The following is an 18,570-nucleotide window of genomic DNA, read 5'->3' on the forward strand; positions in this document are numbered from 1 at the left end:
TATTGGGGTCTTTTGAACTGTATGTGTGCCGCCTGTAGGTACACATCATGCAATGTATAAAATATTTCTGATATTTCGATGCAAAGACAAAATGGTTTGGCTTCGCCACTGAAACCATTCATGGCATAATAAGACTAGAGAAGCTCAGGGCATTCAGCCAATGAAGACACCTCAGCCAAGAATTAGCACCGCCCTCGCTTTCATCAGTACATTTCAGTGCCTGTATAATCAGTGACATATTAAATCCTTTATTACGTTCGTTTTATTACATGGTTAAAGGGTTAATTGAAAGCTTCTCCTTTCGTTTTACAGTAACTTAATGCACATTGAATCTAATACCAGTTTGGTTTTAATTTACTAAAAAACTAAATTTGTGAACAATGTCACTCCTTATAAATGATGTACCCACTGCTCTAGTGTCGAATTTACCATGCTATTGTCTATAGTGACACATGCACCGTGTTGTGAAACAGCGCCACCCCCGCCATCTTGACTCACCCATCCCTGATGTGTTTACACTCATACCAATACCGACATGTCACAGCATATGTCTGCAGAAGGAGAGGAAAAATGCACTCTGAATGCAGCAGCAAAACGCACTCGCCTCGCGCCCGCACAATCAAAAGTGAAATTCTAAGAACCTTAAGAGACAGCCCCTGACGGCAGCTAAAAAACTTGGCCACCATTCTGGCGCTGATAAGAGCGGCAGTACAAGGTTTTGCACTGTAAAGCAGTAAAATTCAAAGGTCAACCATGCGTGAGAACGAAAACGCTTGCCTGAAATCACGGCTAAACATCTACAAGTAGAGGTTACAAAAGAAACTGAAGCTGGTTGTTAAATCCAGTGAGCATTCCAAACAGGTCTGGACTTAAACTGCACAAGGTGTCCACATGGATTACCCCAAAAAGTGTGCCATTGTTTTAAATTCTACAAAGCACTCTGCTATTTAAAACAACACCTGGAGTTAAGTTTAAATCAGTTATACAATCTATAAAATACTACATTTTTAATAAGCAATAAAGCTTTTAATGTCATTTTAATTTTGAAAGCATTCATAAGAATTACCATAGTAACTACACTTGATTTACTCATAGTATCCAAAATGTTATTAAGGCCGAAGTATGGTCCACTTTTTACGCATACACGAGGGTCTGCGTACAATGCGCTGGCAGAATTTTGTAATTAGGGGTGGGCAATAAATCGCCTGCGATTCTCATGTGTATCTCATCAGTAAAAACAGTTTTGTGATTTCAAAGAGAAAATCACGATCCGTAATTTCACAGAGAAGCTTGTCAAAATTGCATAAATTATCAGAGGCGATTTGCCCACGATTATGACCGCTTTTTTCCCTAGCTTCTCTGTGAAATACAGCTCTGTGTAGTAAATGCCGCTCCATTTGAAAGCAGGTGATGGAGATTTACTACTGGTCACAAAAACGCCTTTACTGATGAGATACCGGGTGTGCCTCATAAGTCTTGAAAAGTGAAGCTGCTGGCTCCCCTGGTGGCTGGCTGCAGTACAAGTCATAAACCCCGCCCCCTCCATTCAAACGAATGGGACTCTGCTCTAAATAAAACAAAATATTTACACTTCCAATAAAAGTTTCTGAAAGATGATTTTGGTCCTTTCAGGTAGTTGATATCACGCTGATATATGTTCAATTGTTCTTTTTTGTGATACGTTTTATTTTAGCTAGTAATTTGATGCTATAGAAACGGGGGTGTTGTTATGATTGCCGTGATTGAATTGGGCGCGCAACCGTTTGGGCGGAAGTTTGATACCACGGCTCCACCTCTGGCTCCGCGGACGATTCCTTCTTCCCATGCCTTGGCTCCAAACTGACGTTTTTACGTAACATGGCGGCGACCATGGTCTGACATTTTTGGCTTCAATTCATTACAACGCGTCGTCCATCTTTTTTACAGTCTATGTGAGATACGCATTTGAAACTGCATGCCTAGGTCGCGCATGCGATAATGTAGTATGTACCCCACGAGATGTATTGCATTTTGTAGCAATCGACATGCATACCAGTCAAATAAACAATACTTTGCAAGTCGCGCGTTCGAGCGTACGACATTCACATACACGCAAAAAACAGTCTCTTATTTTAGAGTAAACTATATCGGTCTCTGTATTTATCTAGCCCAAAAGATACCGATACAATGATCAGACTGTAAAACTATGACATATACTTCCTTACTGGCACTCTTTGAGATGAATGCATCATAAAATACTTCATAGCTGACGCAACTGACCAAAAATAACAGACATTCGTTACATTTATCATATTATCTTATGTAAGGTTGCCTTTGGCCCTGTAAAGCTGCAGGGGCCGTGTGCAATATGCGGCTTAGTTCTCATTTCCATGTGGTTTCAGCTACAGCTTTATGAAAGAGGGACTGTGACAAGAAAAGAGCTTGCTTATGTCTACATGTCGTTTCAGACACGGTCCAATACAATCTGCATTTAATAATACACAAAGTACAATGAGCAAACAGAATGCAGCCAAACAGAAAACCATGAGAACACAGGTAACAATCTTCACTCTTCATTTTAAAATATGGTGGATGCCCGCAGCTAAGATTAAACTCATGTTTGTTCTCCATACCAAAACTTGAACATATAAGCACTAAACAACACGTTGACAAGCTTCCTGTGGTATTGTCCATGTGGAGTCTATAGACTCGATTTATGAAGAGCCCTGCTGTTATTATACTTCATGAGTCTACAGTGTTGTAAGTGATATGTTTAGACAGCTTTCAGATCCATGCTGGCTAATAAAACCCAGAGGGGAATGTGTACAGGAGAACCTCTTTTCACCGACTACTGACTGCAGCCTAATTGCAAACAATTGCTCAACCCATCATCTAAAAGCTGCAACTGCTGCAACAAAAGTTGCAATTACAGGTGGCGAAACAGAAAAGCACTGCAAAAACAAAATAGCAATGTTATGAAATCTTGTATGTATAGTCAGCTCGATAAAACCTCAATAATTTTCTTTCCTGACACAATGGCATAAATCTTGAATGAGTTAAAAAAGTTAAAACGTGTTGATGTAAATGTGGGCTTGGGTGTCACCTGTGCAAGGCAAACCCCATCACATTAAAAACACACCACAATAACGCTCCCCTCCCCCATACTTCCATTTACAAAGTTTCGATTCAAGAAACAAGAGAGGAAAATTCAACTACATACAGAAACTAGACCTAATGACTGTAAAAAACAGCGATGGAAAGAAGATTACACCCTGCCATTTTGTTGACGCTATTTGTCGATTTGTGTGGAGGCTGCAGATGGCGGTGGGGGTTTTATTCGGGTCAATATTTGAAAAGGAATGCTGGTCTTTGTAAAGCCATCGTTTGTTCATGATAGCAACAGGATGAGAAAAGCAAAGCATAATATATATACGGTTGTAAACGACGAAGAAAAAAAGTACAAGCTAACATCTCAAATCTAGTGATAATATCGTGAAGTGAGGTGAGAACTTACAAAACAAACTCAACTCTTGCAAGGGACTGCAATAATCTCACAGACTTGAATCGAATCATCCATCAAATCTAAAAGGGAGATTTGATACTAAAGGATTTGGGTGCACTGAACTGCACGAATAACAAAGTGCAAGGTGCTAATTTGTGTGCATGCAATAGACCAAATATCTCTTGAGGACTGTGAAAACTAAATGAGACTCACAATGAAAATGTAAACAAGGAGTGGCTGTTGCTAAGAAACTAGTTGTCAGGTGACCTACAGCATGTTGAGTGATATAATAGATACAATGAGAGGCTGACATTTAAGCATGAAAAGTTGGAACAGATAAAAGATAAGGTAATGAAATGAGCTAGTTGCAATGCACATGTTGTTTCTCAAATAAACATAATGATTGTATTTTTAACCAGCATTTTATGGCTTATCCCTAAAACTGTCCTATGGTTTGACAGATCATGTATTCGACTGAAATGGTAAAGTGTCACAATGATAATGTATAACAATTTCTAACCAGTCGTCTGAAATGAAGTCTGTAATTATGGCTATTGATTACTGTTGTGCTGCGGATGGCATATAAAACACATCAAAACCATGTTATGTACTTTACAATTTTGTTTTGACAAATTGCAATTGAGAGGAATATAGATTTGTAATAATGTAACCATAAATGTCGTCATACTGTCTGCAATGCAACAATGTAAAAAAAAAAAAGGAAACCAATAAACAGAAAGAGGCATTGTAGTTTGCAGTTGACAAAAAAAATGGCACCAGAAAAGTGACAGATGTTAATCTATCTTAACCTCCTAAGACCTGGTGACGTGTCCACATACGTGGACATCACATTTTTTGCACCATAATACTTAATTCTGTGTAATTGGAACCTGTTGTACACAAACATGGATAATTACACTGCTTTATGTTTAAAGAAAAAATATTTGGCTGTTTTATTTATTGGTTCTTCCTAACCCCAAATAGCTGGATGAAATATGAAATGCAAGCCAAACCAAAGCTCAAGTCTTAAGAGGTTAAAGCAAAGATCGCTTCGCATATGTGTATGACTATACAGCAAAAATTAACTTTTAAAAATGGTTAAAAAAAACTTCTGTGTGCTCTACAAATGCACTACTAGAGTTTTAATACATTTGCATATGTGAAACAAGTACTTAAATTACAAATTTGCCACTGACATGACATGCCATAACATACATACAAAAAGACGTCCCCAGTTTTATATTGCGTAATATAAATTGCTTCACTTAAAGTCCATTAATAAGTCTATTAGGATGCTGGATTAATAGCTCCAACATCTAGCATTATTATTAAAGATATAAAATTATGTGCTCAATGTAGAAAAGTAAATCATTGTATAATCCTAAAAAACTCTGATGTTACAAATACCCATTAGAGTAATGTTGCAAGCACTACTTTAGGGCCTATAGAGGGTGGGAGGAAGTTGGGGGCAGATAACATCACCAGTAAAAACCAAGCAGCCATAGATTTGATGCGTGTCTAGTGCTCTGAGAATTAAATTTTACGCTAAAATATGCAATACTACTATAAATCAAATTCAAACCTCAAACAAACTTGAATGCTTTTGTAGTCAGTCTGAAAGCAAATTTGCCACAGAATTAGTCAACTTGACCCATAGGTTACGATGTAACTACAGAATTTGAGAGTAAACTTTCCTTTTGTTGACTTTATTACTTGGCATAATGGTGTTAAAGACTACACTCTTAAAAATAAAGGTGCTTCATAATGCAATAGAAGAACCTTTTCTGTCTAATGGTTTTTAAAGCACCTTTAACATCTGAAGAACTGTTTTACAAAAGGTTCTTTAAGGTGAGAAAAAACTTTGTCAGATTATAAAATGGTACTAGGAACTTTTGACTAAATGGTTCTTTGAGGGACCAAAAAAGGTTCTTCTATGGCATCGCTGTGAAGCACATACTGCCTTAATGAACTGCCAAAAGGTTTGCTATACACTCATACTCAACATCAATGTGGATAAAAGAATAACAAAGATAAAAGTAAAATATCATCTTTAAAATGCAGCTGACCCAGAAAGATGCTTCAAGAGGTATTTAGAATTTTGCTATTTAAAGGGACACTACCCTTTTTTTGAAAATAGGCTTATTTTCCAGCTCTCCTACAGTTAAAAAATTGGGTTTTACTGTTTAAGAATCCATTCAGTTGATCTCCGCGTCTGGCGATGCCACTTTTAGCATAGTTTAGCACATTTTATTGAATCTGATTAGACCATTAGTATCGCGGTCAAAAATAACCAAAGAGTTTCGATATTTTTCTAATTTAAAACTTGACTTCTGTAGTTACTGAGAACGATGCAATGATATTCGCAGCACCCAAAAATAGTCCCCTTGGTAACTTTCAATAGCTGGGGACTATTTTCAGGCACTGCAAAATATCATTGCACCTGCTGCACACATGGTATGGCAGCAAAGTCCTTGAATATTACGCCAGTTTGAGAGTATAGTTCGTAGCCATATCAGCCTAGAAAATTGCAACTTTTAAATTTCCATTGTTCTTACTACACAATGTAACTACAGAAAAGTTCAGTTTAAAATGAAAAACCAAAACTCTTTGGATATTTTTAAGCGTGATGCTAATGGTCTAATCAGATTCAATGAATTATGCTAAGCTATGCTAAAAGTGGCACCGCCAGACCCGGAGATCAGCTGAATGGATTCCAAAATGGTAAAACTCAATTGTTTAACTCTAGAGAAGCTGGTAAATGTCTGCTGTTTGGATTTTTATCAAACACTACACTATTAAACATTGTTAGGTGGAAGCTTAAAATAAAACGACATAAGTCAGAAAAGAAATTCAAAGAGTTTCAGCTGCCATTGCCAATGATGAACCACATCTAAACCATAATTCACATTACTAATTTTAAAACAATAGTTTCTCACATTAACCCATCAGAAACTAACAAGTTTTCATTAGCATGTCTTTTTTTAAGTGTGTGACTTGTGGTTTAATGTTCTGTTGAACACAGCCACCCACAGCTTTTCAAAGGCTGTCTGCGTTTCTCTAAAATGCCAGATACCCGCTCAGCTCTTACCACACGTGTTGCGCTAGCGCCTGAGAAACGCTCCCTTTTATTCACATCTTTTAACCTGTGAACCCTTTTGCTATGTTTTCGTGAGCCCGAATCGCAAGTATCTACGTTTCAAATCAAAATATGGCAGTTTACTGCTTTGAGCTGTTCCTGTCAAGAGCAATAACCTGTCACATGACTGACCTGTGTACTCATTGTTAACAAGGCAGACTGGAATATTAGGTACAGAAGTTGCCTCTGTGATGCAGTAGTTAACCCGTATAACACATGTAGTTTATCTCTTAAGCACTCGTTAGTACGCACACAAACAAACAAACACCTGCGTAGCTAAAGCTATAAACAACATTTCAGGCTTTAGGTATGGGTGTAAGCCAGTCCTCCTGCAGCTTAAAACTCTGCCACTTAACACCAAACCTAGTATATCAGCAGTAAATATTTTATTGCATACTGCAAAAGAGAAAATATATTTATGACATGAGTGCCTAAATTCCTTTTAAATGAGACTTAACTTGAGTCTCTGTGACCAATAAGCACCTACATGGAGATATAGCAGTTAAAAACAGAAAGATCCCTTTCTATCAAAAGAGGAACTAGTAGCTGTAACAAGTAACGAGATCTGGAAAGCACAGTGTTTGTAATGAATTGTTTCATAAGACTGATTTCAGTACTGCCTTTAAATTTTAATGCCTTTTCAGGAGATTTTGGTTGTTTTTTAGTAGCATTCTGTCATGAGGCACTTGGCTTTGTGATGTTTTTGTGACAAATAGTGAAAGCACCAGCAAAACTTTAAGCAGTGTGGTTTACATGGGAAGTGGAGTGACATATCATTCATTTGCTGACATGACGTGTAGATCGTCTCTGGTAAGATACAACAAATATAAAAATGATAGTACATTTTCTCATGCTGACTTCATCTTATGTAGTAATATATAATATAAATTATAGACAAGCAAAAAAATGAAAAAAAAAAAAATACTTGTCGGTGTGGATCTGAATATTAATCTCTAAAAGTTGTTGTAGGAAAGACTAAATAACATCTTTGACTGTTTTGACACATTGAACTTCCCCCTCAGTTCAACTTGGCCCTAGATCACCACCTTCATATTTTATTATTAACACCTCAAAGTCACAGTTAGACCTAATATAACACATGATAAAGTATGCCTAAGGGGAACAGGATGCAAATGGACAGTCCCATCTCCAGGCCACGGCTTCCAGATAAACGAACCAAAAAAGCACCATTTAGTGGGTATCTTGAGATTAATACAATGAATCTTCAACCACCAAATCTTAAGACAAAAACAAAATGGGTGTACCAGTACATCATTTACTTCAACAAAGGGGCATTTCTAAGATATTGCAGACCACTCTTCCCTATTGAGACCATTTGGTATTGCTGGGCTAAATGGACTGACCGTTTGTTCTGCTATCTTTTCGCAATCATCCTGCAATGTATGACAAAATTTTTGGATGGGTCAAAAATATAAGAACTGAAAGTGTTCATGCATTTTCACAGTTTTGAGTGGATAAAAATTTGTTTTTAAATGGGATTAGTTTTTGCCCATTCTATTTACCAAAGAAGAAAATAAATCCCTGTTTTCTAAATCTGTGATCGAGTACTGTAATCCAGAATATCTCACTATACCTGAGAACTAGGGTATGCCAGTCTGAGCTTGTTTTAGGAGACAGTTTCAACACTGAGAATGTGTGTTGCTCAATGGAAATGGGGAGAGCAGTATGAAAACATGATGCAAATCTGTCTGAGCAGTCAACAACATATAGACAAAGAAATGATTCCCTGAACTATTTCAGAAGAACACTACTGCTTTCAGAATGCTTTTCAAGATACCCAACGGCAACATGTGTTATCTCAGATCTCATTTCCACTTGTTACTTATAAATAGTTCATGTAATTTTGCATATGGAGATCACTAGCACCTTTAAAACTTGTAACACTAGAAATATTTAAACTAAGGCTTAGAGTTTCACACATTCTTATGCTGGTCCAAGTTGGTTAGGCATGGGTTTGGTGTTGATCTAACATAGCCCAGCATAGCCATGTTGTTTACCAGTTGAAAATGTTGGTCAACCTGCCTGGTTGTTCTGATGAAGTTGCTGACCACAGAAGGCTTACAGACTTAAATATAGTTGGGAAAGTTTGTATGTTTGGTAGATATCAGAAGCATTGTGGGAGCAAATTAGTTTGCGTAGGACCAACATCCTTTAAATCAACAAATATAAACATTATACATATTAGGGGTCGTGTCTAAAAAGTCAAAATGTTGAACTATGACAAGGATGATGTTATCATCAGCCCAACTAGCCACCAATCCAGCAGGTTTCTTAATCTGAGCTCATTCTTACCCACGACCAGTGCTGAAGGCAAGACAAAGCATTTGAAAGGTCTAACAAGCCATAGACTGCAATATGAGCCTTGCCACAGGTCTCAAACCATCAATGCTAGTAAGCCAGGCAAACAATGTATGACAGAAAGAGACAAATATTCTTTCTCAGACCAAGCCCAGCCCTCCTCTGTTCTCCATGCTAGACCAGCTAGAGCAGTTTGGTCCACCCCTCCTGCTTTGCGAGACCTAATGATCCAATTACAGGCAGGGACTTGTTGATGTTGTATTATTCGAGGAGCCAACCTGACACTACCGGTCACTCTGCCAACTGTGACAGAAACTGAAGAGAAGCCCCAAACAAAGCAGTTCTCAGCAAAGGGGCCTACTAGCCAATTCCAGGTGCCCTAGCTCATTTACAATACAAATCAGGGACGGCTTGGAGGGGGACTGAATGGTTGAAGTATATTCTGCCTAACAGGGGGTCTGACAAGATAACAAGATCATTAAAGTAGAATCTGATATTGACCCAAACACCTGGGGTCGTATGACATTGGGTGGGGGAACATTTTCAGGAATTTCAAGCTTGCTTACTTTAACCTAAGCTTTGACATCTGAATATTATTTAAAAAAAAAATAAGAAGCCTAAAGCACTCATAAAGCTTAAACTGATATTACCTAAAGACTACAACATACATACTTTAAAATGTTTATATATATAGTACCAAAAATGTGCAATAAATGTACAAACATTGGCAATACTTTGAACTTCAAGCTTGTGGCCTCGTTTGAAATTTAACAAAGATATTAATTTGCATAAAACTCTTCAGGCATCCTTACTGGTCACAGAATTTATCAAACACCTGACAAAAACTACAGTTTATGGTTTTTTTAGTTTTCTGAGAAGTATTAGCTGTCTGATACTTCAGCACATGTCATGGGGATGTCACAAGTTACTGTAGTAAGTATGGTGTCAGGCATAAGTACACGTGGTAAAATTGGTCAACATCCAGATGTTCCAATCAAAGAGTGTTGTATTTTTTTTTTTTGTGTTTTTAGTTGATCAGGGATTATTACAAGATATGTTTGTCATTCTCCTCTGAGTCTTACTGAGATTCTGTAAGCACAACAGGATGAGCAACATTCAGACCAAGTTCCATAGTAATGATGAGGCCTGCCTGATAAGCCAGTCTAAAAATCAAACTGAAATCTACAAGCCCACGTAATGGAATCAATGACACACTACAGCTAAAACTATCACTTACATGAACAAACGACACGATGAAGTGCCTTACTGGTATATTGCATGATGCATCGCTAGATACATGTTCAAAATCAATGAAGATGTGATAAAAAAACAAGTGTATTTTCGCAAATGTTGTATGGGCTTGGTCAACAGGCTTGCAAAACATGATTGCCTACATCACTCTCACTTCCCATATAAGGCAATGATTCTTTAGAAAACATGTGACTTTAAACTTCTATATATCACGCACTATATAATAAATATGCTTTATGAGATTTGTACAAGTGCAAAAGAGTATATGTCGATAAATGATATTATGGATATATACTACAAATCAAAGAAATTATCAACTATACATATTATTTATACTTTATTAAAACGTAGGCCTAAAAATAAATAAATGTGATTTCATGTACATAAAAATATGCTCTTGGTGCATAGATTTGTATTTTTAATAAACATCAAGAATCTTGTTTACAAAAGAGAAGAAGTAGGCAGACAACAGACATTTTGCGCCAACAAATCTACAACTGCATACTAAAGTGTAAAAGAAATACAAAGACTAAAAACACTAACCTCAAAAGTATGGGGTTTTCCTGTCCATAGTTGTGATGGAAAACATGTCAGGATATCGGCAAAAAAAGCTGCGATAAAAATTAATTATCTTAAAAACAGAGCGATTACGTTGACGGGAGTAAAAAAATAATCCAAGGGTGTGTCTACAGCAAACAAAATGGCATGTTCAAGGTGCTGAACACTGACCTGCCCTATGCCTCTCCCACTCACTTCAATACTAGATAGAGCGAAAATGAGAACACAGTTTGGGAGGGCAATGGCTGAGCGTTGGAACCTTTAAAAAAGAGAAGTACTGAAACGCAAAGCTCTCTCTCTCACTGTGACTCATGTCCCCAAAGCAACCACTGACAGACGAGCTGTGAAACACAACTTTGACGTGAACCAATCAACTGCAAGGGTGGACCTAATATGCAAATTGCTTCAGGTGAGCTCAGTCTCCGGTTTCGATTGGCTGAAGAGAGCAGTGGGGGAGGGGAAACCTGGACAAAGTAACAATCGGGCTACACCTTGAGCTATGCAAGAGGAGTAACACAAGACTGGGTGAGAGTGTAAAGGTTTTCACAACTGAATGTAGACGTGGCAAGAATTAAGTAGAAAAGTGGAATTGTAGAGAATAAATCCTGTATGAAAACAGAAATAAATAATTGAAGGAGAGGTACAGATTCATAGGAACTAAACAGATTATGTGTTTTAGTGTGACGGTGGTACACATTTGAGAAGGTAAAACGGGAGCGGCCCTTCAGGCTATAAAACGCCCCATAACACAGGCTTTATGTTTGATATAAGAGATGAAAGAGGCCATACATTTTAAAACTGCCCCACCTGACTGCACTACTCAAAAGCACAATGAGAAGAAGCACTACAGTGATTCATTTGAGCCCTTACCAGAGATTTTTGTGTCATTACAGTCATCTACCAAAGAGAAAATATAAAATTGTGTTAAGACTGGCTAATGCCTGACTCAGGTGAGTAATGTTTTAATGTTAATGTTTAAGCAGATACATGAATTACAATCTCTTATTAGCATTCATACATATACATACACACACACACAATTATTATCTCTCTCTTCTGAGAATACAGAACAAAAATACTCATTACGACTCATTTTGACCAATAACATGAGAATGTCCCATTGCTTAACACCACATGCTTTAAATAGCAGTAGTAGCCACTAGAAAGTTATGTTCATGGTTGTAATGTATTAAAACTAATTGCTAGGGATGCACAGAAATTTCTGACGAAAATGGCATAATCTGTTTTCGCCTAAAAGAAACAAAACATCAGAAAATATCAACTAAAAATAGTTCAGTTCAAGTCAGGCTCTCAGATATAGTCTATGTTCATCGGGTTTGTCAGTAACTGATGATGAAGTGTACAGTTTTAAGTAACTCATGGTGGACTGTTATGCGGGCAGGCAATGACGTCACTGAAACTCATATCAAGCCTGTTGACATATGCAGAACAGAGGCTAACTGCCATGCTGTGTCTTGCCTGTTTGTTTGTTTTTTTCATTAAAATTATTGTGTATCTTAATTACAGCTAAGTTACTGCTTTACTTTACTACAGTTTTACACAAATAGTTTTCTAGAACTTTACATTATTTAGATAAAAAGCTGTTAAATTCGATTCTGTAAAATATAACTAAAAGAAAGATATTTAATTTTGTTTAATTTTCACCCAATTTTGGTGTGTTACTTTCAATTTTTTTTATAATTTTATTGGTTGAAGTTATTGGTTTGTAGTCCAACTTCATTCATTTAATTAAACTAAAAAGTCTCATATTAATACAATTATACAAAAACTTTCAGGTTTTCAGTTTTGGTTTTCGGCCTATTGCATCCAGAATTTGTTTTCGACCCAGAACTTTCAATTCGGTGCATAACTACTACTTGCGAAAAAAAATAATTTTATATTACCTGCCTCAACTTCCTGTTTTAGTAAATATATCAACGGAAGAACTAGGGCTGCAGCTAACGATTCTTTTTGTAATCGATTAATCTAGCACTGAATCGATCGATTAATCGAGTAATCGGATAAAAAATGTGTGTGCTTTTAAACAACCAAAACAAATAATGCATAACGAAAATGACGTGGCAGTAAAATGTTCAAGCATTTGGCTTTTATTTAAAAAAAAAAAAAACAGAGGTATTGACATTTGGCTCCAAAAAATAAGCCTATTTATTTATATCCATTTAGTGTTTATAAGTGCCAGTGCCAACAATTAAGCACTTTAATTTATTAATATGCACAACAGGTTTCATGCTGTAATCTAGCCCTGACATCAGAGTAAATATCTGGTTTATGTACATTTCTACACCTGCAGCATTTACCATTAGGCTACTAACAAATAATATATAATTTCTGGAGTGAACCTATTTGCTATGGTAACAACCTATGTGTGTGCGCGCACACGTGCACCTGTGTTTGTGTGTGTGTGCACGCGTGCTGTGCGTGAGGAAGAGTGACATCCCAGTCAGACGTTCAGTTGCTTCATTGCATTTTGGTACGGCAGAAATACATACATTCATTTTCAATAGAACGCTGCATTTGGTTTGCATCACTTGCATTGCGGTGCATTTTAGGTTAAGAATCCGTTCGAAAAATCACAACATCACGTCCTGTATACAGTGAATGCATGCAGCTGAAATTATTGTTGCGTGGCTACATAAAAGTTTAAGCATATGTGATGCATTGCACGATCGGTCTGACTCGCGTGAGAGAGACGAGGGTGCATGCGTGTGTGTGTGAAGGGGTTCTTTTTTTAGGCTATACTCTCTTGCAATTGAACGTGAATACGTTTACTACTTAAAAACATCAAACCGCACAACGACATCGCTACAGATACAGTATGGGGTTAAAATCAGCGAAAGCTACATTACCTTGTTTCATCGACGCTTGGTGAAACAGCAGTGGATGTTTTCGGTTCAGATGCTGAATGTAATGATAAGAGTGTAATGATCCCAAACTTTAGACATTCTCTGCCGTTTATGGACATATTTACTCTCCGCCATCGCGCCAACTAAATTCAAAATGTATCACGCGCATGATGTGCTTCCTGAACATTGAACAACGATCTGTGTGAATCAGATCTTGCCGCGTGTAGTGCGCGTCATAGGAATTTAACGAGGCTTCAAGGCAGAATTTTTGCCGAGGAATTATTTTGATTAGAGTTAATCGAGTAACTCGATAAATCGTTTCAGCCCTAGGAAGAACTCTTCAGTTTGACAGAAAATGATCTTGTGTACCTAATGAAATGGATAGGCCTGTCGCGGACTATATCGACTTATCGAACGATAGGTCAACATGAGGTCAACATTGTGTGCAAAAAAAAAAAGAATTAGCATTTTAGACGATTGCGATTGCCTCTGTTATTTCTCGAAAATGGCTGTGCACACACACAGAGAGAAATTGCATACAGTGACAGGTCTCAAGCTCAAATGTCATGTTTTTATGGTAAATGCATACAGTCTGAAAGAATATATCGGACTGGAATTGGATTTAAAGCTAAGTTACAACTCGCATCTCTGACGTGAGGACAGGAAATTAATGTAAACAAGCCAGCATAGCTACTTTGTTCTGAAAACTGAATGAAAAGAGCAATACAAAAAAATTAACCTGAAACATAACCATATCTAGTGTTTAGATCTGAGGTGAAGCTATTATAGATGTGACTGCATGTAATGGCGGATACTCACAGATGCTATCACAGTAACACTCTTCTAAAACAATTAACCCTGTGAAGCTAGGATTTACACTGAACAATCTGTTAGCTGTTTAAAATTGAAATGCATATTTTATCATATTTAGAATATTATTTTTTCTTACATTCCAATTTCATATTATTATTTCATTTTTTTTTATCATAATATTCTTACAAATCCAAGTTGTTTTCTTAGAAAGGATGTTCTTGCATTATTATGCTATTTTATTGTCATATCTAATCAGTGACATAAAATGGTCTTAAAAAGACAATACTATGGACTATCGGCATTATTTCTGGGGCAACACTGAACTATGAAAAGTAGCTATCGTGACAGGCCTAGATATGGACAACGTTCCTCAACTGATGTGCGCCTGAATCACGAACAATCATGCAATGATTTATGCATGTAATTGTTCGTGGTTCAACATCACAACTGTGTTCGCTCTCTTACACAACACACAATGTGACCCAGTAATGATGACTCAAAAACAAACAATTATTTAAAACAGATTTGTTTAACGAACAGTTTAAAAAGTCAGAACTCAGAGAACCAATCGGAAATCATTGAGTGAACCGCATAAAGGAGGATCTGAAAGAGTTTTATTCTGCATTTAATAAGATTTATAAGTAAGACTTAGCGCACATAAATCAAATTATTGACAAGTTAATGCTTTGTTAATCATTTAGTTTTGACTGGCATAAGGTAATACATTCATATCAAAGCAACAATAGAAGCCAGAGCTGTTAGTTTAACTCAATTTGGCTAAAGTAGACTCAAATAGTTAAATGAAGAGAAAAAAATATTTCATATAAGGGTTTCATATGATTTTTAAATATTGTTATAATAAGCATGAAGGCAGTAAAAAAAATTTATTTGTCAAGAGTGGGGGAAAATGACATGTAAGATGACCGTAATAGTGACAGATGATGTCTGTGTACATCAGCTATCACCAAAGACCTCAAAATACTGCAAAAGAGCACAATAAACTGTATATGAAAAGCTGTAATATTTAATATGATTTTTAACAACTTGATGTTTATAAACTGTAAATGAACACAATAGCTGCAATGTATTGTTTCATTTTAAAAAGCTTTTTACTCTCCAACTTTGTAAGAAGAGTAATCAATACATACTCATACAATCAATATGTCACACACTCGATTATTTCTATTGGACCCAGACTTAATTGAAAAATCTATCTCAGAATTAATGTGCAAAAGACTGCTATACTGTACATTCCCAGTTTTTAAGAAATGTATATGCTAAAAGACAATCAATATTATCATAGTGCAGCCCTGCCTGTTAAAACCCAGCTAAAGTCTTTGTTTTTTGTGATTTACTGTTGTATATTCTACATAAAATCATTATACATGCACTATAAAAAAATCTGCATTTGTGTCAAATCAACATATATTTTATATTTTAATCAGTGATTGAAATCAAACTTTGATGATTATCTCATAATTAGATTACGAGGCTTATTCTTAATTTTAGAGACCCCAATTTTCCACCCCAATTAAACAGACCACAACACCAACCGCCTTTTCTACTGAAATGACCAGAATGAGCAATTCATTTGTTTTCTTGCCTATTATTAGCAATAACCTATATCACATCTTTAAGCATATTGAGCCCTCACACATTTTTATCTGAGCTGACAAACAGGAAGTCAGGGTCTGTGGCTGAAAAACAGCAGAGCAGCGGGTTTTGTCAAATGCAGTCAAAAGAGACCAAGAATACACTCCAAAGAAATGAATGAATAGTTATTTAGTTAACACTACACACAGTGCCAGTTATGTTAGCGCTTACCAGTAACTACCTGCACCTTTCTGAGAAAACATTAACTGCACCAATGAACTGTTGAGAAGTGACAGAGTTGTCAGGCCTCTTGGGCAACGTTCATTCTTCTAGGCGTGTCTTTAACTTGCTTAAGAATATAAGTCCACAAACGCATTATATGTTGCACACATACTGTCATTTGTAGATCAAAAGAGCAAAACAAAATGGGGAGAAAAGCAAATTAAAACGCATTGTTAAATTTTGGATCAAACAGTGTAAACATGCAGCAAGCACCTGCTCCACTGTGCCAACAACACGTTTGGCATTATACAAAACCCGTCTGACGCCAACACAAGTGGGACACAACAAACAAGTTCAACAAGCTCCACATTATCCTGATAAACGAATAGTTGTTTGCATATAACATTTGTTTTCCTTCCTCTAGAAATTTCAACAGCAATAAATAAAATGCAAACAGAATGTTTCTGTTACAATAATATTACATGTTATTTTTTTTAATCGATACTTTTAAATAGATAATCAGGTCACATTTTGGCTCAATAGCAAGAGAATAACTCAAAAGTTTTAGTAATGCACTGATACTACGTTTCATTTTGCCAGCACAAATCCCACATCACAATCCTTAAATCTCGTTCAGGTCAGTATGTCATAAAATTAGTTTAAGTTAACAAATTTATTAGATCACCTCCCAATGTAAGGTTTGTGGCACAGCTACCCTAAATAAGCAGTATTGGTGATTACCAGAATAGATTTCATGTTTCTGTAATGCTTAATCCACCAGTATCTGTAAGATCTTTACTCTACTACTAAAATATTATTTTTGTAATGCACAATTAATGTACTGTTTTATAAGAAAAGTGCATTTTTATTCAGATGCCCAGTTACAGCTATTTACGTGCACTCCTTAAAAGAAAAATACGATTTGCTTGATTCATTTTTGTCTTCTGAGAGAAGTTGAATGTATCACCTCAGATTTGGTTTTAAAAACGCAAATTCAATTTGAAATTCCTTACTCCTGTTTAAAATGATGAAACGTTGAAAAAGAGTCAGCATTAAAGCACGTCATGATGAGACAAACAAACAGGTGGTCTAATAAATTTGTTAAGCACTGTACATTGTGCAAACACAACATTTATGTAGTGTAAATAATTAAATTCAACCCTTTGTGTGTAAATATAAAAATAATACCTTATGTTACATTATTACACTTATAGCTTAAATTCAGTTGCTCTCATGCAACAAGTGCTACATCACGTGACTCTGCTGACAAAGTGCAAAGACACACCTTTCCTATACAACCTAAAAATAAAACCAGCCCACTTGCTTTTACTAGAGCTGCATGATTGAGTCCAAGCTAAATACATGTGAACCACAAAAAGGCCTTATTTTCTGCTGGGAGCCCATTTTAAAATGCACACGTCACATTTTGGTTTTGGCCATGTCCTGAGTGGGTCTTTTCTTTTAAATATACATTTATGTATACTATTCAGTATACACTTTTATCCGGAGAAAGTTACAGAGCATTCAATCTATAGATTTTTTAAAATCAGTATTTGCGTTACATGAGGGTTCGTACCCATGACCTTTGTGTCACTAATGCAATGTCACTATTGCAATGCTCTATGAAGTAGGAACGTCATTTACTGAAGCTTACAATAATTGCTGAAATAAAGATGTACATGCAGGGCTCAACGCAAATAATTTTTTATACTGGCCCCGTCGAGCCCCGTCTTGCCCTGCCAAAATTTTCACTGGCCCACTTTCAGTGTCTGTCACATATTTTACAATAATAATAATTCAAAAGTCAAATATAATTGTATACATATTAGGGCTGTCCTCGACTAAGGATTTACATATTCGAATCAGAATTGTCGAATCTTTTCATAGTCGACCGATAGTCGAATCATCTATGTGTGTGTGCATGGGTTGTGAGGGGGTCAGACCGGGTACAAATTGATAACTTTTATTTTCTTTCACAAGCAGCACACATTAACAACTTTCTGATAAAGTGACCAAAACTGTCTTTCAAGTAATAAACGAAGACAAAACTGACGATGCATTTATATATATATTTTTAAGGTAAAATGTAAGGCAACATTTGTTTAATTATTCCTCATAACATTTTAAAGCCACGATCTACAGAACATCACACAAAAATACATTTTGATAAGTAAAACCTAAAAATATAACAAAGGAGATTCTGCCTTGGAAACCTCGGCTAATTCAGTGTTTTTATTTAATTTGGAGATTAAGCGCGTCAAAGCAGTCATGACCAAAAAAAAAAACGTCAAATGAGAAATTACAAATAATTTGTGATTGTTACTGCAAATGAT

At 36.3% G+C, this 18,570-nt stretch overlaps 1 protein-coding gene across 2 annotated transcripts in view; it reads right to left on the minus strand.

Moving 5' to 3' along the window:
* elf1 (E74-like ETS transcription factor 1) overlaps positions 1–18,570 on the minus strand; it is a 47,148-nt gene that overhangs the window by 22,166 nt on the left and 6,412 nt on the right. Inside the window, exon 1 of one of the 2 annotated variants that reach the window (XM_065273126.1) lies at positions 10,731–11,034. The exons of the other annotated variant lie outside the window; for it this stretch is intronic. The gene's annotated coding sequence lies outside the window, so the exon portion shown is untranslated. Of the gene's footprint in view, positions 1–10,730; positions 11,035–18,570 lie in introns of those variants that run through there. 2 annotated transcript variants of the gene reach the window in all.

This window comes from Paramisgurnus dabryanus, chromosome 16, assembly GCF_030506205.2.
Source record: "Paramisgurnus dabryanus chromosome 16, PD_genome_1.1, whole genome shotgun sequence".
In the NCBI taxonomy this organism is placed as follows: domain Eukaryota; kingdom Metazoa; phylum Chordata; class Actinopteri; order Cypriniformes; family Cobitidae; genus Paramisgurnus; species Paramisgurnus dabryanus.